Genomic DNA, 24,520 nt, shown 5'->3' on the forward strand with positions numbered 1-24,520 from the left:
AAGAGAGTTCCGCAAGAAAAAGGGGTTCTACCCAAAAAATCATTGGGCGATTAGGGAGATTTGGTAAGTACCTATAATAGGAAATCACGCAAATTAAGAAAAAAAGCAACATCAACAAAAAGGATGACATGATTTTTTATTTCATGCTGCCTATAGTATACTCCAATAAGACCAGCTCCAAAAGAATTTAAGGGATGCCCAATAGTCAATATAATATGCAGTCATGTTCAGATAATGATGTAATATAGTTAAGCTGACAGAAAAGTTTGGTCAAATCATTAAACTATACAAACCAATGAAGCAACATGCGCTCAAGAAGGCTAAGCAAATGTGCCATTGACCCATTCGGCAATTGAAAACCAAGGCAGCAGTTTCATACGTTACATGTTGTGAAAAGGACATTTCAAGTTTTCACCTCGTCATTACCAGTTAATACACGAATCAACACAAGTTATTGTGATCAGTATCATACCATGCTAAGAAAAATGTGCTCCAATAAGACCAGCTCCAAAAGAATCCGACGTCGCCCTTTTGGTTTCCGGTAATTGTTTGTAGTTCAGGTAATGAAATGGGAGATCAGAACAGGGAACAATGGTAGTTCAGTAGAAGAGTCTACATCAGTAACCATCCATGAGTACAATGTAAGAACACTACAGCACTTTGCCTGCCTTCACATTACAATTCTATCAAGAATAAATCTGTACCCGTCTTAAAAAATGTACATATATACCAACTGTAACGCAGGTTCACATGTAATAGCGCAGGTTCACATCTAAATTAGCTCATCTATTCTTCATAATAGAGCAGAAGAAGAAGAAAAGAGATTAACATAATAGTAAAAAACAGTGCATCAAGTAAAATCTTGTAATAAACAGCTCTGCTTCAGTGGGGGGTGAAGGGCATTGAACAGACAATTTGTATATAGGGAATTAGGGATGGACAAAATTGAACAGACAGTTTGTATAGGGAATTAGGGATGGACGAAATTGCAGCCTTTTACTGACAAAAACCACATCCCTGTGGTCGTCAAGAGGGAAAGCCCTCAAATTTGTTATCAATCTTCAACTACGGATGAGCCATCAATAATCACGAATCCCTCAACAAGCCCTAGCTCTGAGCCTCCTGTTACTGTTCACGTGTAACCCACCGACCGGCCTCAAATGCTACTACTAGCTCACAAAAATTGCAACTTTACAAGAGCCCCGGCCATGGCAGATTCAACACAACCCGCACACATATCTACTAGATCCTACAAATCACTTCATCGGCTTGAGACGCGAAAATAAACACAGATCTAGACTCTGCCTGCCTGCGGGTACCTAAGCCTGAAGCCGCCCCGGCCCCCGGGTGAATTGACGAAAAGCCGCGGGAGTACGGTCGGTGTCGAACCCGAAGAGGGCAACCGCCCGCTCCGTCCGGGGACACGCTGCTCCGGGCGGCCGCGCGGGCTGGAAGTTCGCCGGAGGGCCGGCTCCAGTGTCGGTGGCGGAGAAGGAGAACCTTAGCTCCTTCGTTCGTGCGGGAGTGCGACCCCTCCTCTGTTCATAGCGCACTCGAAAATCAAGTTAATAATGAAGGATTTAGGGGAGGGGAGATGGGAGGAGGATGAGGGGAAGAGGGGATCCCATGTGCGCCGGCGGACGAGAGAGAGAGAGAGAGAGGGATGGGAACAGGGGCGGCGACGAGGAGCTGTACCTTCGCAGCGGCGGGGAGGCGCGATGGCGACGCGGGCGGCGACGACGGCTCGGCGAGATCCAAAGGCGTCGGCGACAAGTGAGGAGGAGAGCGGCGCCTTCACTTTCAACCTTACAAAAATCTATGAGTCATTAATAGCGCACCACCTACAATGCGCCATTAGTAACACTGGTTACTAATGGCGCACCACCTACATATGCGCCATTAGTAACCCTGGTTACTAATGGCGCACCTCCTCTCGTGCGCCATTAGTAGTTCTGTAAAAAAAATATAGTAGTGGCGCACCACCAACAGATGCGCCATTAGTAACACTGGTTACTAATGGCGCGCTAGCTTTGGTGCGCCATTAGTAGTTTGCAAAAAAAAACCAATTTTTTTTATAATAGTGGCGCACTGCTAACAGATGCGCCATTAGTAAGCAGGTTACTAATGGCGCACCAGGTACTGGTGCGTCATTAGTAGTTTTGCAAAAAAAAGTAAAAAAAGATAGTAGTGGCGCACCGAGAGTGTGGTGCGCCATTAGTATCCACCACACTAATGGCACACCTCACATGGTGCGCCATTACTATATAGTAGTGGCGCACTACTTGTGTGGTGCACCATTAGTATCTATATCATCTATAGCCCTTTGCCTAGTAGTGTATTGCTTGTCATAGTTTGTCTATATCATGTCATCTTACTTAATGCATTGCTCTATTTGTTATGAACTTAATAACTAGAGGGACACACATAGAAGTGCTTCGAAGAGGAGAAATAGTGGTAGATGCAAAATTATTTCAGTCTACTTATCACACACGTTATGCCTATGTACATGACCATGATCATTGCCATGAATAACATCATAACTATGCGCTTTTCTATCAATAGCCCAATAGTAATTTATTCACCCATCGTATGATATGTTCTTCCGAGAGATGCCTCTAGTGAAAACTATGCCCCCCGAGTCTATTCCACATATCTACCTAAGATCCATTTACTTGCTGCAATTTATTTACCTTGTATTTACTTTGGATCTTATCTATCTATCACTACTAGATTTAATCCTAGCAATTAACGAGTACTAGGGGATTGACAACCCTCTTGCCGGCATTGGGTGCAAGTATTTGCTCTTGTTTGTGCAGTAACTCTCGATGGTTGATTGCATGCTTCTCCTACTAGTTCGATAACCTTAGTTCTCACTAAGGGAATACTTGTTGATCCTCTACTACATCAATCCCTCCCTCTCTCTCCCTCCCTCTCTCTCTCTCTCTCTCTCTCTTTGTGTGATCTTCAATACCATGGTCTCCTAGATCTTCTTGGAGATCTATACGATGTAATCATCTATTGTGTTGTGTTTGTTGGGATCTAATTAATTGTGGATTTATGATCAGATTATTCATTCAAAGTAATTGAGTCTTTTATAAACTTTACTATGCATGATTATTATAGATATGCATGCTTTCCGATTTATGAGTCTTCTTTGGCCAATTAGATGAGCTGATCTTCAGAGGGGGTGGTGCATAGTAGCAGGTTCAATCTCGCGGTGTCCTCACCGAGTAACAGAAGGGGTAGGGAGGTACGTATTTATGTTGTTGGTAATATGGATAAAATGTCAGGGTCTGAACATATTGCTTGTCATAGTTTGTCTATATCATGTCATCTTACTTCATGCATTGCTCTATTTGTTATGAACTTAATAACTAGAGGGACACACATAGAAGCGCTTCGAAGAGGAGAAATAGTGGTAGATGCAAAATTATTTCAGTCTACTTATCACACACGTTATACCTATGTACATGACGATGATCATTGCCATGAATAACATCATAACTATGCGCTTTTCTATCAATAGCCCAATAGTAATTTGTTCACCCATCGTATACTATGTTCTTGAGAGAAACGCCTCTAATGAAAATTATGCCCCCAGAGTCTATTCCACATATCTACCTAAGATCTATTTACTTGCTGCAATTTATTTACCTTGTATTTACTTTGTATCTTATCTATCTATCATTACTAGATTTAATCTTTGCAATTAACGAGTGCTAGGGGATTGACAACCCTCTTGCCGGCATTGGGTGCAAGTATTTGCTCTTGTTTGTGCAGTAACTGTCGATGGTTGATTGCATGCTTCTCTTACTAGTTCGATAAACCTTGGTTCTCATTAAGCGAATACTTGTTGATACTCTACTACATCTATCCCTTCCTCTTTGAAAAAAATCAACGCATCTACAAAGCAGCAGTATCCAACACGTGTGGAAGGGCAAAATGGAAAAAATATGAAGTATACTTTCAAGAAAATCACACGCTGCATTTTTTGTAGTCGTGGGTCAAAGGATACGAGAGTTCCAATGCAAACTGTCCGAGCATTAATTGTTGTGCAAGGCTCAATGTGTTTCTCCCTTTCTCTGCTAGTTAGCCCGAATTTGAGCTCCTCTTTTGGGCTAATTTCACATCTAATCTAGGAGGTTGTTCCTAGTACAAATACTCCTTCCCACTTTAGCCACAACTCTTTGGCAATTTGATTTCAGTATAGGTTAGCTAAGTGCAATCATAATTTTATTTGAGAGTCCACTTACTCCTTAGCTCTTGTAATCTTGCCTTGTGAGAGGTTAAACTCACTTTGTGATTTTAAAATAGTAGTCGTTGAGGTGGTGTGGCGACCAGTTTGTGCGTCCAACTTCTTTTGTGGTTGTGTGGAAAGAAAACTTAGAGGGTAGTTGGGCAAATACTTGTTGTTGGTTGTTGTTTATGAAATAGTTGGCCTCGGTCTCGTCAGGTTGCACTAGTTATCTTTACCGGCAACGTTGTTGCCTAGGATCGAGTGTTTCCTTCGTACCCGTCAGGTGGCGTTGATTTACATCGTCGAGCAGATCTTGTGTGAACATTGGGCAACCCCTTATTAGGTGTTTCTATTGAAGTTTGTGATTTTACTTGTAGTTTCCTTTTGATCAATTCTCTTAGCAAAGAACCGGTGAAGTATGTGACCAAGATGGCGTTTAATGAAGTAATTGAGTAGTGAAGTTTAACACGCTGGCCCCAAAGTAGATGAATTTGTGTTAATTATTTCAAAAAGGTTTAGGGGTTTGGTTAGAAACCGCAATTTTTTAGAGGGATAAATATAAGGAGTTGAAAGATAAAAGGCCATATAGAGGCCTAAATTATAACCGATCGGTTAGAGATACTCTAAGATGTACTCTCGGTGTGTACAAAATCAGCGACACTTATTTTAAGACGGACGGTGTACATGTTTGTTTTGAGCAATTCACAAATACATTTCCGCAGTCATGACAATTCACCATGCAAGGACAATTCATCGCGACGAAAAGAAATGCTGCTATGTTATCCTAGTGTCAGACATTTCTTTCAAGGAAAAAAGCACTGCAGCTTGATTCAAGCATAGCTGTCTTGACTTTATCGGTAAGGGAAACACTTTGTGAAGTTTACAAAACACGGAAGCCTGACAAACGGAGTGGACCGGAGGAGGCCATGAATAGCATCACCTTTCATTTAATCCTCCGAGCCAGCAAACACATTAACGACTCCACATAAATTCCACCACTGTGATGGGGACCTCCTGAGAAGTGGCACCCCACAATGCGCGTCCTTCAAATTCAAAACATGAACCCGGGAAAATTTCAGCGACAGCTTACTTAACGAAGAAAACTAAACAAAAGGCTCTTTTGACTCACCTCTGAGGCAGAGTCATCGTTAGTTTTATCAGCTTCATCTCCCAGACTCTCCTGTGAGGCCACCTCTCTGGCTTCGTCGTCATCCTCGAAACCATCAAATGCCTCCCTTCTCGGTGTCTGACGGTTCTCAAAGATGTTGCAAACTACAGCAGATGCGGGATCGGGTGCTTCTACTGTGCTGTGTTTGGTAACCTCTTCCTGTTTGTCATCTTCACAACCAAAATAATGGTGGGATGAGGAGGCTGCATCTTCACAAACAGAATGAAGTGGCAGAATTGATGCTTCCTTCTCGCTGCTGGGATCCTCAACTTCGTTTGAAGCACCAACACTCTGCTCTGCATTTGCCTCGATGATCAAAACTTCAGGCACCTTTTGTACTACTTGCTTTTCACGAAAACCTTCCAGATTTGATTCACTATCAACAGCCAATTCAAGTACACTATTTGCACCTTTTTCTTGGGTACTCCCTTTGGTAGGTTCATCCGGAACCATACCGTGGGCTGAACCATCTGAGGATTGAAACTGTCCGGTTTGCTCGTCATTTGCAAAAGAACTATGAGGTGCCTGTCTCTTGTTTCGTGCTTGTCAATGAAATCAATAATCTCATATGTACCAGAAGCTGATAACTCCTTCGTATCGTCACAATATTCGTTGCTGGTATTATGATGAGACGAAGTATTCGATGGCACATCCATATTTTGCTTGCTTTCAACAGGAAAGTCCGATGATATCTCTCTCGTTTCGTCCATGTCAGGCAAATCAGGAATTTCAGCTGAATCAGTGGAATACAGAGATGAAAATAAATCACCTGATCCTGATGTGCCACTGCTGGGCACTCTGATGTTCTGTTCATCCACAAACCAATTGACTGGCACATCCTGTACCTGACGCCATCCGGAATATTCCTCTAAATCAGCCATGGCACTGCTTGTCTCGAAGATATTCACATCTTGGACCAGTTTGCCGTGGTTGGTACGCACCGGCACCACGTTATCGAAACAAGCATCGGATGAAGCCATCCTTGATATGGTCGGGGAAATTTGAGCGAATCCATCAGCATGAACCTCTTGTACCTCGAGTCTCCTGAAAGAAAATTGGGCCGTAGCAGAATCACCAGTCAGGTGTTCCGCCGCACACCTCACAGCTTTCCCTTTCGCCTCTGAATTCCCCTCCTGCCCACTGTCTTCGACATCGCTGGCGGTGGCAGGGCCGATGTCGCCATTCTCGACGGTATCGAGATTTTCATCCTTGCTCAAGAGACAGGCGGCGAAATAGAGCATGGTGAACCAGAGAAACGACACCACAAAGGCAAACATGGCGAAGAAGAGCACTGGAGGAACCAGCAGGTAGGAGAGCAGGGAGAGGCGAGGGCGAGGCAGCCACCGGAGAAGGGAGACTCGCCTGCGGGTGCGCGGCAGGTGGTAGTGGACGTGGACATGACGGCATCTGCACCGGCACCTCGCCTCCCCTCCCTGCTTCCTCTTGGCGCAGCTCGAAGCCATGTCAGCTGCAAGAGGCGACTCGTCTCTTCTCAAGCAGGGATGGCGCAAGGAAGAAGATTCCGGGCGTGGCCTGTCTTGTCTCCGCTTGCTTTTCTGCCTTATCGAAGGCGGAAATTTTTGAAATCTTCCACTATCGGATCGGGACCCGCCAAGAAGTTTTCAAGCCGACGCAAGAGAGGCAGAGAGGGGGTTCCATGGTCTGTAAGTACTTTATGGATGCCTTGTCTTGTGATTATGATGGGTCGGGTAAAGTTGGGTCATGGATGCCTATCAGCAGCGAGTGTGTTCACAAAGATTGCAAGGAAGAAAGGTGTGGAAATTGGCATTCTGGCCATGATCTTTATTTATCTCTCCCAGTGGGAGTAGATGCCTGTGTTATGCTCGCCACCGAGCATAGCAATTACATTAAACTGCTTAGCGCATTTCCACGGCCGGTCCATACATATTCAGGGCCCTGGGGCGAGACCACAAAATAGGGTCCTTATATATAAATAAAAATTAAGAATATATTATATTTCGAAAGCAATTATGTACATAGCATAGATTGATGGTCGAGAGAGCTACATCATAATAGTATGGAAATAATATAGTTCTACAAAAGAGCGTTCTTTTAAGTTGCATAAAGAGACTATCATCTTGCTCTTTTAAGTATGAAAACATTGTCAAAACTGATAGCAACTTGAACCATTTATTTTTTTTTACTTTCTTTTCTCACAGATAAACATTTGTTAGAACACATGTCATCAAATAATTGCACAAAAAATGTTAATACATGGAACAAAAGCATTTGGGTATGGGCATATGGCTTGATGTCGAATTGTCGATGTAGTTTCTCTGGATCCAATGCAGGTTCGAAGAACAAACCAACAAAAGAGTAGGAACTAGGAAGAGAAGAATTGAAGATGTCATGTGGAGCAATCAGAAGCGGAGAGGCGGGTTGTTTAATAAGAATGAAAAGACTACTTCATTAGGATAAGGAGGGAGACGTACCATCTCTGATGTGGTGATGCCTCAAATGTCTATTGATGGGGAACACTGAGGATGTTATGAGAGGTGATTGGGAAAGGGAATAGCACCACCGGTCTCCATTAATGGATGCACGGGAGCACCATCTCGAATTTGGAAGTGAATGGGAGCGACGACGCTATTCTCTGGGATTGGAGAATTTGGGGGAGGAGCGGGGGGAGGCAAGATTTTTTAGGAGCCGAGGAGGCGAGATGACCATAGGAGATCGATGGAGCGCAGCAGCAGCATAGTGAACTAGGGACCGATTCTTTGGGTCCGGGAAAGCTAGCTATATTGTGGGTTTGTGCCTTTTTTCTTCCTCCTATATTTCTGGATCTAAATAAAAAATATACTAATATATATATGTAATACTACCTGGGACGGGGCCCCTCCCTCCCAGGGGCCCAGGGCGGCCGCCCCGTTGCCCCTGCCTACGGGTCGGCCCTCTTGTTAGAGCATATATCTTCATATGTGGTTTTGGTAATTGATGACAATTCCTATGGGCTAATGGTTGCCTTAAGTTATATTTATAGGATTTGTCCATAGGCACTTCTTGAAGTCCATCTGTTGGGTTCAAGGAGTTTATATGATGACCAAGATGGTATTCAAGGTATTATCCAAAGAATGTCATAGAGACACTAGGTTGATCAAGATCTCAGACAAAGAGTAAATCAAGATGATCAACACACAAAGCGTATAAGATGTACCGAGAGGGATCAAGTGATCCCATGGTATGGTAAGCATTGTCCATTACGTGTTTGTGTACTAACCCATGGTCTTTGTGAGAGTCCTATGTGGGGGGTTAGGTGTGCTTCCATGGGCTTGTGTCAAAAGGAAGATCTCATACAACCCATGAAGGATGACGTCAAGTGGTGATCGTCATCAAGATTGTGGTGTGCAAGTTCAAGTGGATCACCACGAATATATCATTGAAACTATTGTTAATGATCATGTGTTGATAAGGACAAGCTCATGTGCTAACAAGGACAAGATCAAGATAAGCATTCCTGAGCACTACATGCTTGATTCTTGTGGATGTTCACATGGTTGACAAATGAAGATGAATACATAATCTAGGCTTTCCACATTGTGTATGGGAGAGCTGCTTGAAGACTTCATCATGTCTTGCTTTCAACTTGAGCCAAGAAGGAACAACAACATCAAGCTCAAGTGAAAGGGCTAACTCAAAGGTATCAGTTCCTTTGACGTTAGTGGTGCGGAGTGATGATCAGCGAATAAAAGTATACACTCAAGTATGGATCATCGGTACCCCTTTTATAAATCTTGAGTCTTTAGGGATCCCGCACTATTAAGAGGGGATCACAGGTTTTGTGATGAACTTGCTCAAACTAGATATCCACTGTTCTGCTCTTACCACATCTCCACTGCTCTGCTGTTATCAGAAAACAGGACCGGTGCCTCGGACATCCGGCCTCCTCCGGACGTCCGAGGCCCGGACATCCGGCCTCCTCCAGACGTCCGAGGCCCGGACGTCCGACCACCTTCGGAAATCCGGAACTATGCACGAGAGAAACTTGAGCCATATAACTCGGACTTCCGGCTTCCTCCGGACGTCGGAGGGCCGGACGTCCGACCAGCTTCGGAAATCCGGAGCTTTGCACCAGAGAAACTTGAGCCATATAACTCGGACTTCCGGCTCCCTCCGGACGTCCGAGGTCCGGACGTCCGTCCCCTTTCGGAAATCCGTAATCTTGCACCAGAGAAGTTTGAGTCGAATAACTCGGACTTCCGGAATTCTCCGGACGCCCGGTCCCTGTTCAAATCCACAGTGGTTCCAGATATATTTACAGCCCTCGGACGTCCGACCCCTGTCGGACGTCCGACCCCTTGTGGACGCCCGGATATCCGTGAACTGCCGGATGTCCGACCCCTGTGTGACTTAAAGTGTCCCCAATGGCTGTTTTTCTCTCCCCACTATAAGTACCCCCCTCCCACTTCGTGAGATGGCGCCCCAACACAGCCTTATCCTCATAAGAACTCATTTCTACCTCACACACATTTGCTCACACCAAATCTTAGATCCCAAGAGCATTTGTGAGCCTCTTTGAGAGTTGTTCCAATCAAAAGATAGAGCGTCTCCCTCTCCTCTCAACCCAAGCTATTTGAGATTTGAGCAAGTTTTGAGCATTCCCCGTGATCTTGTTACTCTTGGAGGTTGGAGACTCCTAGGCGGTAGGAGTTCTTCGGAGAGGAATCAATCCGTGTGATTACCCCCCGGAAAAGTTTGTGAGGGTTTGGAAGCCACCTCAAAGGCTTACCACTAGTGGTTGAGAAACGCCTTCGCGGTGTTATCTCAAAGGGAGAATAGGGTGAGCCTTCATGGCGTTGGTGTGCCTTCGTGATAACACCCACCTCTCTAACGATGACTAGCTTCCCTCCAAGGAAGTGAACATTGGGATACATCTTTGTCTCAGTGACCTTGGTTATCCTTAACCCTAACTCCTTACTTGTGGTTTACTTGTGTTACTTGAGCATACATACATTGCATATTGTTTGTGCTCATTATATTGTGTTAGCTATTTCTTGTATAAGATTAATCATTCAAGCATACCTTCTATATCCACACGTTCACACTTGCAGCTTTTGATATATTGTGTGCTAGTGTGATCTAATATCTTGTGTCGTTCACCTACTTGTCGTGTGATATAGCTCAAGTAAGTTTGTGTAACTTACTTGTGCTTGTTAGTAACTATATTGTGTCCATCTTGGTAGATCGTGTTGTTGATACACGTTGCAGTGCCTAGTGCGTTTAGGATTTGTGCTTGACAAGTATCCTCTTAGTTTATTTCCGCATTAGGTTTAAGCCAAATCCGAAGAAGTTTTTAAATAGCCTATTCACCCCCCCCCCCCTCTAGGCGTCATCGAGGTCTTTTCAATTGGTATCAGAGCTAGGTCTCTCTTTAATTAGGTTTCACGACCTAGAGAGTATCGATGTCGACTATTGGATTAGTGCACAATGGCACCTTTGACTTTGATGGCACAAATTATACCCTATGGAGAATCCGTATGCTTCATCACTTTCGGGACATGGGTCCAAATACTTTACGAATTGTTCTTGTAGGGATTGCCGACAAAAAGGATGATGCATCTTCATCTACTAATGAAATGTATCTTGATTGTGAGGCTTTTCTTGCCATTCATCGAACCATAAGTCCTGAAGTGTTTAAGTCTATCTCGACTTGCAAGTCAGCTCATGAAGTTTGGACTAAACTTGAAGATATATATGGTGGGTCCAATCTTGATGAAGACGATATTATGATGAAGGAGTTGGTGCATGAGCTCTTCACTCTTTTCGATCATAAAGAGTCCACCACTACTTCCATATCCGATTGCTTGCACACCTCAGCATCTGCAATCTCACAAGGTAATGACATGGTGAGTGAAGAAATATATGTTGATGAAAATGTCATAGCCTCTATGGACATGAGCATATCTAGCACCACACATAGTGTAAATTATTGTGCTGATAGGTCATGCATTTCACCTAAAGATCCCTCGACAAATCTCTGTGGTTATATGCCTGCTCTCCCGTGTCCTCTTGATCAAAATATCTTGTTTCTCCCTAGTTGTTCTATGACTAATCATTTAGGGGAAATCAAGAAATATGAAGTACTTTTGACTAATGAAGAATCTGATTAACCAAAAGAATCATCATCAACTCCTCCAGTTCACATGTGCCTCATGGCAAGAGGTAATAATGAGGTATCATCTTCCCTGTGCAATAACCATGATATTTGCGATGAGGATGATGATGATGAATTGACTGAAAATATCTATGTGATCAGTAAAATTCTTCATAAAGCTAAAAATAACGCTCTTCAAAGGTTCCAAGATGTTCTTGCTTACTTTGAAAATTGTAACGATTCACTTAATCATGAACAAGCTAAAAGTGAACAACTTGAACATGAACTTGAGAAGACTCATCAGGCATGTAGAGACTTAAGATCTTCAAAAGGAGAGATTGAAGTTACTCATGATATAACTTAAAAGGGATTTTGAGGTCCTTCTCCTTGAAAGCAAGAATGTCAAGGGAGAGCTCGTCAAAACCTCTAAGATCTATGAGGAGCTTCAATCTACTCATGAGAAGTCTCTAATCGCTACTTACTCCTCTCATATTGTTGATGATACTTGTACATCTAACCCTATCTCTTTTGAAGTATCAACATTGAAGGAGAATGTTGAGCTACGTGCTCAACTTGATTTACTAACTAGCAATTATGGGAAGTTGGAAGAAAACCATGTAATGCTCACAATCTCTCATGCCGATCTTCTAACATCCCATAATGTGCAAAATTTAGCTCATGAGGCTATCATCACCAAGGTAACATCAAGTGAGCCTCATGTGGACAATGGCACTACTTCTAGTCAAAGTACTATATTTCCATGTGCTATTCCTCGTAATTCGTCTACTCATAATGTTGCTACCTCGTGTGATAAATTACTTTCCTTGCCTTGTTGCTCTAACATTGAAGCTTACGCTTCCTCTAGTACTTGCATTGATACTAACCGTGCAGAGGAAATCAAAGAGCTCAAGGCCCAAGTCACTTCTTTGAAGAAAGACTTGGAACAGTGTCATGAAGGGATGTCCACACTCAACAACGTCCTGTGTGAGCAAACATCTCCGAATGACAAAAATGATGTTGGAGTAAACTCAAACAAGAACAAGAGGGGCCTAGAACAAGTCAAGAATTCGGCCAAAATCATTTGCTTCAAGTGCAAAGTTAAAGGGCACCATGTTAGATCTTGCCCTCTGAAGACGAAGTCTCAAAGTCACAAGCAACAAGGGAAGCGGCCACAAACCCAATCACATATTCAGCTACAAGTTGAAGGAAGGCCTCTTCCCAATAAGACCCAAGCCAACACTCCTCGAGCTGAGAAATCAACTGGGAAGAAAGCAAAGGGTAGATGTTGCTACTTATGTCGTGAGAAGGGTCACGTCGCTTCGTCTTGCACAAGAGGTAACTTATCCAACCCAATCGCTATTGATGATATCTATTCCCTTGGGAAGGATAGGGTTGGCAATGTGTTTGCCAAGTTTGTTAGTACTCAAAATGGTCTCAAGAAAAGAACCATTTGGGTTGCCAAGCCTATTGTGATTAACCTCTTAGGACCCAACATAGTTGGGGACCAACAAGCTCAAACTTGATCAATAGGTGACTATGGAGGACATTAGAGACTTGGATAGATAATGAAGAATTAAGGGGTCTTCATCATTCATATTATCGCAAGCCAAGTCAGTTGGATTATCGAGTTTCTATCTTATATCCAATGTGCCTCCTTACGGTAACTTGTACTTAAACTCTTTACATTGTTAGGTGCTTGCCCCCTTTGCATGTTGTGGTTTTGTACCTTGCATACGTTTGTATATGTTGTGCTTCCGACTTGCTTATCTTGAGTAATCGAGTATGTGTATGTTGGTTTGCATATCATGTACATGTGGGTCTTGTATTGAGCCTTTTGCATCTTGGTTGTATTTTTGTTGGCTCTTGTGAGAGACTAATGGATTATCCCATTGTGGGGGAGTGATGTGCTTTGCACACCTCACAATCCTATAAATGTGTATACATGGGGAATACCACTTAGTTTTGATATTTCAAGATTATCTAGTTTCTATGTGGTATGTCTTACTCATGAGAAATTCAAATTCTATATGGTCCATTAATTATCTCTTGTTGGTTTCAATTTGCCACTTGTTAATATTGTTGGTTTATCACATCATGGGGGAGTAATATGCTATGTGCATATTACAAACCTAGAAAATGTGTACATTTGAGGTGTTGCCACTTAGTGTTGATATTGTAAATTATCTTGTTCCTAGGTGGCATGTTAGCTCTACAAGTGTCATTTGCTTGCGTTTTATGGGTAAAGATGATCTTGGATATATTTGCGATCTACCAATGAATATCACTTCCAAAATACTTCTTGTCCTTGACAATTGGTATTCCCATCATGTGATAGGAATTGCTAATCGTATTTACATTGGATTTTGTGTTTCGTTTGTCTTCCTTGCCTCTTATGGATCTATTTTAACATGTCTAGTGTTTTTATAGATATAGAGAACGTGATGATCCCATCGTGTGCATTTTGTATTTAAATGCAAATTCTATATAATGCACGTCCCTTGGAGGAGCTATCCTATTTTCTTTAGAACACTCTCTTTATTCACCCATCATAAAATCTTTTGATCCCCATCAAGTGTGTGTTGATTGGAGGCAAGTCTTGCACTTTATGATGCTTTGTGCCATCATGAAAATTTGTCGAGGGCTTGGTTTGTTGGAACCTAGCTCTCTTTTGGAAATTAGATACCTCGTGTTTGTTTTCCTTCAATTGGTTTCTTGTTTCCTTTTATTTGGCATGTGGCAATGGATATCTCATTCCTTGAGGTATCTTTTAATTGATATCCTTCAAGTGATAGTTCCTTTTTTTGTTTAAGATCTTATTATCACTTGATACCTTGTCTTTTGGTGACTTGTCAACTTTGTGTTGAGTCGATTCTTGAGAGTCTTGAGCATGCATATCTACTATATACAACTTCTTTTGCTTGCTTTCCTTCTTTGACCCAATATATAGGGGAAACTCCACCTTGTCATAAATTGGCTAAAGTGTGCATGAAATTCAAATTCATATCTATATGCACATATGTATGTGGAGTTTGTCCTATGTATTGCTGGTTTTCTAAGTCTTTGGTCCCAATGAGTTTGGGCACCATTTTGTTTGTTTTTGCTATTCCAGGAACAACTAGAGATGCATTGGATGCTCGGCTCACCTATAAGGAAGGTGTTGAGACCATGTGATTATTGGAGCCAAGTTAGGATGATCAAAGAACAACTATCTACTACATCAATCCAATGTTGCCTCGGTAACAAGTATCCACTTCATGCATTCTTTTCTTGCAAAGGCCCCAACCTGTCTTTTCTTTTCCAGGTTGCATCATGGCATGAATCTCTTGATTCGTTCTTGTAGTACTTGTTTTCTTTCTCAAAGCATCCGAACGATGATGTCTTACTACTAGTTGGGATGTCTTTGATGTTCGTATGTTGGAAGTTCATATTGTACAATAAGAAAATATTAGGCCATGTGCTATGCTTCCAAGCAAAAGATCTCATTGATATATTTATGACTTCCTTTTGGATATCTAGTTTGTTCCTTCTTGTAACCATTTCGTGTGTACATCCTTCTTTGTGGATATATATATCATCATGATTGTCTTCTACTTAGAATCTTTTACACATGAGAGAAGTTACATCTCTAATTGATATCCTCTTTTCTTTCACGTCCATCGTTGCATTTCCTTTTTCAGTTTTTGGTGGCTTCGTGAAAGGATTTGTTTTGAGTGCGTATCTTATTTCCCTACATCTTGATGCACTCTTTGGCTGTGAAGATTATTTTTCCTCATGCTTGTCTTGATGAGGGTTTTGCCATTTCAATTAGTATCCCTCCTCTTGACAAGGTTCTTACTTCCTAGCTTCACAATGGGTTGTCACAAGTGTTGGTTCTTATTTTGTTTATTAGTAAGCTTGTGAACCCATTTTCTAGTATGTGTATGTGGGAATGATATGTCTTGCACTTTGTATCTCATTTCATCAAGACTATGTTGATGAGTAATGCTCATCCTTATCTTAGTCTTCTCAAGTGCTTTGCCATGACTCACACACATTACTTTGGTTGAGCCTATTCTTAAGTTGCTTCTTTTACGTGTTGCTCAACCATTTGTTTTGTGCAATTGATATGCTTATTGTCTCATCTATCTTCTTGCACTTGTTGTGTGTTTCTATTCATTTTGGGGGATCAACGATCCTATTTTGTGCACCTGTATCAAATACAAAAATCTCATATTAGTGCACAAATCATGGGGAGCTTCTCTAGTTTTTGATAAAACACTTTGTTGCCTTTATCATAACTAGCAAAACAGCTCGTGCGTTGCAACGGGAGAATGCAAGGCCTGAGAATCATGCTCGAAGGCATATATATTCTAGTGGTGCAGTATTATCGTTTGGTTCACAGCTTTAGAGTTTGCACATACTTAAATTTGATTTCAGATTGATCTTTTCAGAAGGACAATACGATCTTTCATTCATTCAGTCCAGAAAATTCAGAACGCACGCGTTTCATTCATTCAGTTCAAAAAATTCAGAACACAGATCTTTTGCTTTTATATAACTTGCAAGGAATTCTATCAATTGATGCCAAAATTCAGAATCAGCATGTCCACAACAACATTGCACACACATCAAAAGCAGCATTCAGTTTCTCAGGGTAAGTACAGTTTCCACATGGTAGAGCCTTGCATTACCAACATGGATTTCGGACAAGTGATATAAAGCCATGCATCAGATAGATAAACCATCACCAAACTCATTAAAAACTGGAAGAGAGCATCAACTCTGTCTCTACGCATGGAGCAATATTTGACTGAAACCTTTAACTCTATGCATGCATCAACTCGAGTCGGTCCATCAGATTAGCATCAGATTTTATAGTTCAGAGATGTACTTGTAACCATGGCAGTATACTGAACCAAAAAGAAATCCACTTGACTTGGTCCATCAGATTAGAATCAGAATTAGAGGATTCTGACATGGATTCAAAGGTAGGTTGTCGAATGTTTAATCAAAACTCCAAATTTTCCCTAATTCGGCCAGAACCGTAACCCTAGAAATTTCCCCAAAATTTGCAAATCTAAATCCCTGAAAATCCAAAGCCCAAAATGTTGAAATTCAAGAAAAGAGGGCCTGGGACTTAAGTTGTTGATGCCGGCCGCCGTGCGTGCTCACCATGGCCACCGCAGTGCCTGCTCGCCATGGCAAGAACGACGCCGTCCTTCGAGGCGACGGCCGGAATGAAGCGCGCCGCCGCTCCCCGATCTAATGGATGCTCGCGTGGGCAGAGACCCGCGCCTTCCACGCCGCCTTCACTCTCAAAATATTGCGCCGATAGTAGCCGGCACTGGCCTTCTCAACGTCGCCGTCTTGGGCCATATGTGCGTCTCTGGCCCGTCGCCGCCGCGCACCGTCGCCGGGCAGTCGCCGGCCCATCACCTTCTCGCCCGTCGCCATCCAAATTGAGATGTGTTGGACACGGACTCGGATGGAGAAGGCCGTCCGTGCCGCCTCGCCATTTGCTTGGCTGCTGCGGCGGGACACCGGCGGCAAGAGGCGCAGCGACAACTTCTATTCCTTTGTTCCTGCGTTGACGCCGACGGCAAGGGGCGGCGCGGCGGATCGATCCCCGGAGAGGGGATCCCGTGGTGGAGGACGGGGTGGATAAGGTGAGCTGGGGGTGTTTATCTTTTTAATAAAACTGTAACGTTTTTCTTCTTCACTTAAATCTGGACGGCGGGTTGAATACCCAGAAGCGGAGGGGCTTTTCTGCAAAAATGCCAGCGACGTACGACAGAAGCGCTGCACGCTTTATTATTAGGGGAGATATCTTTTATTCATGTGGTTCGAAGGACCATATGATTGTTTGTTCCATCTGGAATCTTTTGATTGCTTACCTCTATTTTTGTATGTCTTTGTGGCATACAATCCTTTTATTTGCAATCTTTGGGTCCTCAATATAGTTTGTTTTCCTCCAACTACTTATCATTGTATTTGTGTATTTCTCTGCACTCATGTGCTGAGAAGTACACACTTTTTGGAGGACCACCTACTATATTGGCTTTCTAAACTTTTCGTCCATTTTGGCAATCGATGCCAATGGGGGAGAAGTTTAGAGAGTTTACTTTGGAAATGTTTAGAGGTTTTTGCTTTTATTGCGTAAGCATTTACATCTTGCACGCATGCATTATTACCTTGTATGTGTGCGCTTGGTTATGCTTATTTCCTTATATAAACTCTCTTGAAGTGGTTGTCTTCAATTACCAAAATGGGGGAGATTGTTAGAGCATATATCTCCATATGTGGTTTTGGTAATTGATGACAATTCCTATGGGCTAATGGTTGCCTTAAGTTATATTTATAGGATTTGTCCATAGGCACTTCTTGAAGTCCATCTGTTGGGTTCAAGGAGTTTATATGATGACCAAGATGGTATTCAAGGTATTATCCAAAGAATGGTCATAGAGACACTAGGTTGATCAAGATCTCAAACAAAGAGTAAATCAAGATGATCAACACACAAAGCGTATAAGATGTACCGAGAGGGATCAAGTGATCCCATGGTATGGTAAGCATTGTCCATTACGTGTTTGTGTACTAACCCATGGTCTTTGTGAGAGTCCTATGTGGGGGGTTAGGTGTGCTTCCATGGGCTTGCGTCAAAAGGAAGATCTCATACAACCCATGAAGGATGACGTCAAGTGGTGATCGTCATCAAGATTGTGGTGTGCAAGTTCAAGTGGATCAGCATGAATATATCATTGAAACTATTGTTAATGATCACGTGTTGATAAGGACAAGCTCATGTGCTAACAAGGACAAGATCAAGATAAGCATTCCTGAGCACTACATGCTTGATTCTTGTGGATGTTCACATGGTGGACAAATGAAGATGAATACATAATCTAGGCTTTCCACATTGTGTATGGGAGAGCTGCTTGAAGACTTCATCATGTCTTGCTTTCAACTTGAGCCAAGAAGGAACAACAACATCAAGCTCAACTGAAAGGGCTAACTCAAATGTATCAGTTCCTTTGACGTTAGTGGTGCGGAGTGATGATCAGCGAATAAAAGTATACACTCAAGTATCGATCATCAGTACCCCTTTTATAACTCTTGAGTCTTTAGGGATCCCGCACTATTAAGAGGGGATCACAGGTTTTGTGATGAACTTGCTCAAACTAGATACCCACTGTTCTGCTCTTACCACATCTCCACTGCTCTGCTGTTATCAGAAAACAGGACCAGTGCCTCGGACATCCGGCCTCCTCCGGACGTCCGAGGTCCGGACATCCGGCCTCCTCTGGACGTCCGACCACCTTAGGAAATCCGGAACTATGCACTAGAGAAACTTGAGCCATATAACTCGGACTTCCGGCTCCCTCCAGACGTCTCAGGCCGGACGTCCGACCAGCTTCGGAAATCCGAAGCTTTGCACGAGAGAAACTTGAGCCATATAACTCGGACTTCCGGCTCCCTCCGGACATCCGAGGGCCGGACGTCCATGCCCTTTCGGAAATCCGGAATCTTGCACCAGAGAAGTTTGAGTCGAATAACTCGGACTTTCGGCCTTCTCCGAACGTCCGGTCCCTGTTCAACTCCACAGTGGTTCCAGATATATTTACAGCCCTCGGACGTCCGACCCCTGTCGGACGTCCGACCCCGTGTGGACGCCCGGACATCCGTGAACTGCCGGATGTCCGACCCCTGTGTGACTTAAAGTGTCCCCAACGGTTGTTTTTCTCTCCCCACTATAAATACCCCCCTCCCACTTCATGAGAGGGCGCCCCAACACAGCCTTATCCTCATAAGAACTCATTTCTACCTCACACACATTTGCTCACACCAAATCTTAGATCCCAAGAGCATTTGTGAGCCCCTTTGAGAGTTGTTCCAATCAAAAGATAGATCGTCTCCCTCTCCTTCTCTCAACCCAAGCTATTTGAGATTTGAGCAAGTTTTGAGCATTCCCCATGATCTTGTTACTCTTGGAGGTTGGAGACTCCTAGGCGGTAGGAATTCTTCGGAGAGGAATCAATCCGTGTGATTACCCCCTCGAAAAGTTTGTGAGGGTTTGGAAGCCACCTCAAAGGCTTACCACTAGTGGTTGAGAAACGCCTTCGTGGTGTTATCTCAAAGGGAGAATAGGGTGAGCCTTCGTGGCGTTGGTGTGCCTTCGTGGTAACATCCACCTCTCTAACGGTGACTAGCTTCCCTCCAAGGAAGTGAACATCGGGTTACATCTTTGTCTCAGTGACCTTGGTTATCCTTAACCCTAACTCGTTACTTGTGGTTTACTTGTGTTACTAGAGCATACATACATTGCATATTGTTTGTGCTCATTATATTGTGTTGGCTAGTTCTTGTACAAGATTAATCATTCAAGCATACCTTCTATATCCACATGTTCACACTTGCAGCTTTTGATATATCGTGTGCTAGTGTGATCTAGTATCTTGTGTCGTTCACCTACTTGTCGTGTGATATAGCTCAAGTAAGTTTGTGTAACTTACTTGTGCTTGTTAGTAACTATATTGTGTCCATCTTGGTAGATCGTGTTGTTGATACACGTTGCAGTGCCTAGTGCATTTAGGATTTGTGCTTGACAAGTATCCTCTTTGTTTATTTCCGCATTAGGTTTAAGCCAAATCCGAAGAAGTTTTTAAATAGCCTATTCACCCCCCCTAGGCGTAATCGAGGTCTTTTCACCTGTGCATTTCTAGTGCATCCCCTATAACCGGTTAGAGCAACTTCAATGGGGTGACCCATTTCATCTTTGGCTGTTCGTTTGGATCAGCCCGGACAAAAATGATGGCCCAACGCGCTGGTTCATTGTCAAAACGCGTCCGCGCCTATCCATTTCCGGTCCAAATTTTGGACTGAAATGCGTCGGCGCGTCCCCTCGGTGTCCGCCCTCAACCACCACGGTCAACATAATTTATGATGGTTGCCATCGTCGGACCCACGCGTCAGGGACCATGGTTGGTCTATTTTAATCTGAGCGTGCGATGGGGTTCGGCCATCTTCTTCCAGAACCCTTCCCCGTCCTCATCTCGCCACCCCTTTGTTTCCTCGTCGATGACCCAACAGCCATGGACAACGGCGACAACCTCGTCGTCTATGCCAGCACGATGCTGCGAGAGGAGGTCGCCTACCTGCAGGCTAAAAGGGCGATGCACCAGGCGCACGAGCGCGCCCGTGCTACGCCCGGCTTCTTCCAGAACACCCTTGTCGTCCACCCCCGCGCGATTTTTCTAGGGGAGGCCGCCTACCTTCAATCTAAGATGGCGCTCTGCCTCGCGAACGAGCGCGCCTGTGCTTCACCACCGTCGACAACAACACTACCCGCGCCGGCACAACCCGCCCCCCTCCGGCATAGCCCGACCTCGCCCCCGCGCCGACACAACCCGCCCCCGCTTCAGCACAGCCCGACCTCGCCGCCGCCGCCGAGGACGCCTAGGGTTTTTTATTTTTTCATTAATAATGTAACACATGGACTCTCGTCGGCCTTCGTGGCCGGCTTTTTTAATGTTTAAATTATGCATGTTTGGTGCACACCGGCAAATATGGGTCGAGCCAGCGTTGGGCGCATGCGCCGACCCAAACGTCGAAGCGGACGTTCGTGTCCGCCTAGCGGACCCAAACGGACAAAAAGCGAACAAAATGACCGTCCGTTTGGGTCGGTCCGTTGGAGTTGCCCTTAGGGAGTAAAAATCCACCAAACCCCTAAAACCATTAGTAGGAAAGAATTATCATCCGCCACTTATCTCGTTCCTATATTTACTCCACAGCTCGGCGGCGGAGTAAAAAATCTCACTGTCCTCTGCCTCTCCTTCTCCCCTGCTGTCCCCTAAACCCTGCCTTCGGCACCGCTCCCCGCCGCCCATCTGCAGCGCACATCTTCGTCCTGAAGCCATCGTCGCCGCCCCGCGATGCGCCCCCTCTCGTCGGCTCTCGGACTTCTCCGACCTCCCTCCGCCGCGGTAGCCGTAAAGGAAGTACCTGATCATCCGCCAACGGCCCTGGAGATAAACGAGCGCAAAACCCACACGAAGAAGTGGATCGATTCTTTCCACGCGGTCGAACTCGCTGCCCTCGAGTACGAGCTATGGCAGGTCTGTTTCACGTCATGGCGGCGCGCCTCAACTTCCCATGGGGGACTGCACCCGTTGACCTCGGGCCGTCGCCTTCGAGGACGGTGTCGGTGCTAAAACTGGCAGATCTCGGTAGGGGGTCCCAAGCTTGGTGATGTTAGTTAGATGGTAACAGGAGAAGTAGGCACACAACGTTTCACCCAGGTTCGGGCCTTCTTGATGAAGTAATACCCTATGTACTGCTTCTTATATATTGATGTGATGGGGTACAAAGTACATATTGATCTACCTCGAGATTATATGAAGATGTTCTAAGCTCTAAAATTTGCGAATGTGTCTCTACACACTGAACCCAACGACTTATATAGGTGTCGAGGGTACCTAGGGTTTACACATACTCGGTTAGAATTTAGGGATAAATACAATAACTCTTCAAATATGCTAAAAGTGCACGCCATGCCTCTAGGAGATCTTTATATTGATTGCGCTGAGGGCCAGGGACGGTATGGCCCATTCATCAGTCTTCGATAGGTCCTTAGTCCGACCCATATCGACGGGCTGACTTGGTAAGCACCCCATAATCGAGGACACCAACAGTAGCCCCCGTAAAGGCATTTCCCCCCTTAAGTGTTTTGGTGTTGATGACAATGCAATTTGCAGACTAACCGTGTGCCTGAGCTACACATGTATACCTGATGTGGCACAAGACGGTTGGGCATCCCTAAGGATGGAAAAGAACGAAGACAGCATTTTCGACGTTTTTGTTTCTTTTTTTCATAGAAAATTTGTATTATTAAAGGGAGTCTACATCATAAGGTACCGGGTGAAAGAAAGCATGTATACACTCATATTGCACCCACATATTTCCTTATGCTTTGAGGAGAGAGCCTCCCTATTCACTGTTATGATTGTGTGGAAACTTGAGGCGATTGTACCACTATCTTGACTAGTTGTACCATCCTAACTCGTACCTTTGGTACAACTACCACCATAGGGGTGATTCCCTCTCGCTGGGCAGTTGTACTGGCCCAAGTGCCGACCTAATACCGAAGGTGGGTTTCCGCCTTTCGGGTACCCGGGCATTACTTGGCGGTGGTGGCCTGGTAGTTCTCAGATGGCTTCGGCGAACCAGAACTACCGGTGGTCTTGGAGTGGTTGTACCCCTCCAGACTTAGCTGCCACACGGATCCTCTACCGGCGGTTGTACCGGCCGAAGTATCGGCGCCATCTCAGCGGTACTATAGATGCCACCAGCGGTTTTACCACCATGTGCTTTAAAGATAGGGTTCCCGTAAACACTGGTTGTACCGATGTTTACTGTGATTATATTGTTCCTACATTTTTCTGCACATAACAGTTGGAAAAGGGGAGGACTATAAAAGTGGGCGGTTCTTCCACCTCCCACCTACCTCTTACCTCTCTCTTTCTCCTATATTAATTCCAATTGAGCTTTCTTTACTGATCTCCCTTCCTAGCCAACCTAACTTGTTGATTTGCTAGGGATTGAGATAGGAGACCTAGATCTACACTTCCACCGAAGGATATTTGATTCCCCCTACCTTCTTTTGTGGATTTTTTTACTCTTGGGTTTTTGGGTACCCTAGACGGAACAGGTCACCTTGAAGCTACATTCCATTGTGGTGAAGCTTCATGGTGGTGTTGGGAGCCTCCAATTAAGTCGTGAAGAGAGCCCCCCCAAGATTATTTGTAAAGGTTTGGTTGCCACCTTCAAGGGCACTACTAGTGGATTTACGACATCTTGCATTGTGTGAGGGCATGAGGATAATACGGTGGCCCTAGTGGCTTATTGGGGAGCATTGTGTCTCCACATCGCTCTAACAGAGACGTACATCCCCCTAAAGGCAGGGAACTTCGGTAACACATCCTCGTGTCCATCGATTCACTTCTGGTCATTTCTAACATTTACTTTGAGCAAGCTTACATTGTGCTTGTATCTTATGCTTGCTTGTATTGCTGTTGTTGAACTCACCATATAGCTTGTCCACCTAGTTGCATATCTAGACAACTTATTTTATTATTTAACCTAATTTGTTAAAATAAGTTAAAAAATGTTAGCCGCCTATTCACACCCCCTCCCCCTCTCTAGTCGGCAATATTGATCCTTTAAACCCTAAACTAGTCTTCAAGCCGAGGACATCAGGCATCCTCCTAGAAATAACTTCATAATCTTAGGTCTTTTACTACGTAGGCGAGCTCCATCCTCCACGCCGGCCTCTAGTGTTGAGTCTTATGCTTGTCTACGAGGTCTTCTTGGTTTCCCTGATTCCGACTATGTGTTCTATATGATAACGAAGGATATTTTTCGACAAGCCCCTTCTTCCTCGGCTTTAACGGACCTCGATTATTTGTGATGATGTGCGGTGATAACCCATAAGTGTAGGGGATCGTTTGTATCCTTTTTCAATAAGTAAGAGTGTCGAACCCAATGAGGAGGTAAAGGTAGAATTAATATTCTCCTAAGTTCCATCGACCATCGATACACTCTACGCACGCTAACGCTTACCTTACCTAGAACAAGTAGAACCACCCCGGCGGCGCTCTGGTGCCACCAGGAGAGAGGGGAGTGAGCCCCATCCATCTTATTCTTCCTAGGTCTCCTCATTAGGTGGAAGGAGGGTTTCCCCTCTGGTCCATGGCCGCCATGGCTCCGGGAGGACAGCAGCCCCTCCGAGATTGGATCTCTCTCTCTCTCTCTGTTTCTCTCCTGTTTTAGCTTATGTTTTCTGGCCCTTCACCGTTTATTAAATATCCAGAGATCCATAACTCTGGTTGGACTGAAATTCTGAGGGGATTTTTATCGCAAAAATATCTTTCTTGCGAGGGAAGGAGAGCCTCAACCGACTTAAGGGCTGGACACAAGCCATCCGGGCGCCCCCTAGGTTGCGCTCTCTTGGCTTGTGGCTCCCTCGAGC

General features: G+C 44.3%; 1 pseudogene; it reads right to left on the minus strand.

The window, feature by feature from the left end:
• Positions 1 to 4,879: 4,879 nt before the first annotated feature.
• On the minus strand, positions 4,880 to 7,105 carry LOC123395681 (annotated as a pseudogene).
• Positions 7,106 to 24,520: the final 17,415 nt, after the last annotated feature.

Source organism: Hordeum vulgare, chromosome 5H (genome assembly GCF_904849725.1).
Source record: "Hordeum vulgare subsp. vulgare chromosome 5H, MorexV3_pseudomolecules_assembly, whole genome shotgun sequence".
Lineage (NCBI taxonomy): Eukaryota > Viridiplantae > Streptophyta > Magnoliopsida > Poales > Poaceae > Hordeum > Hordeum vulgare.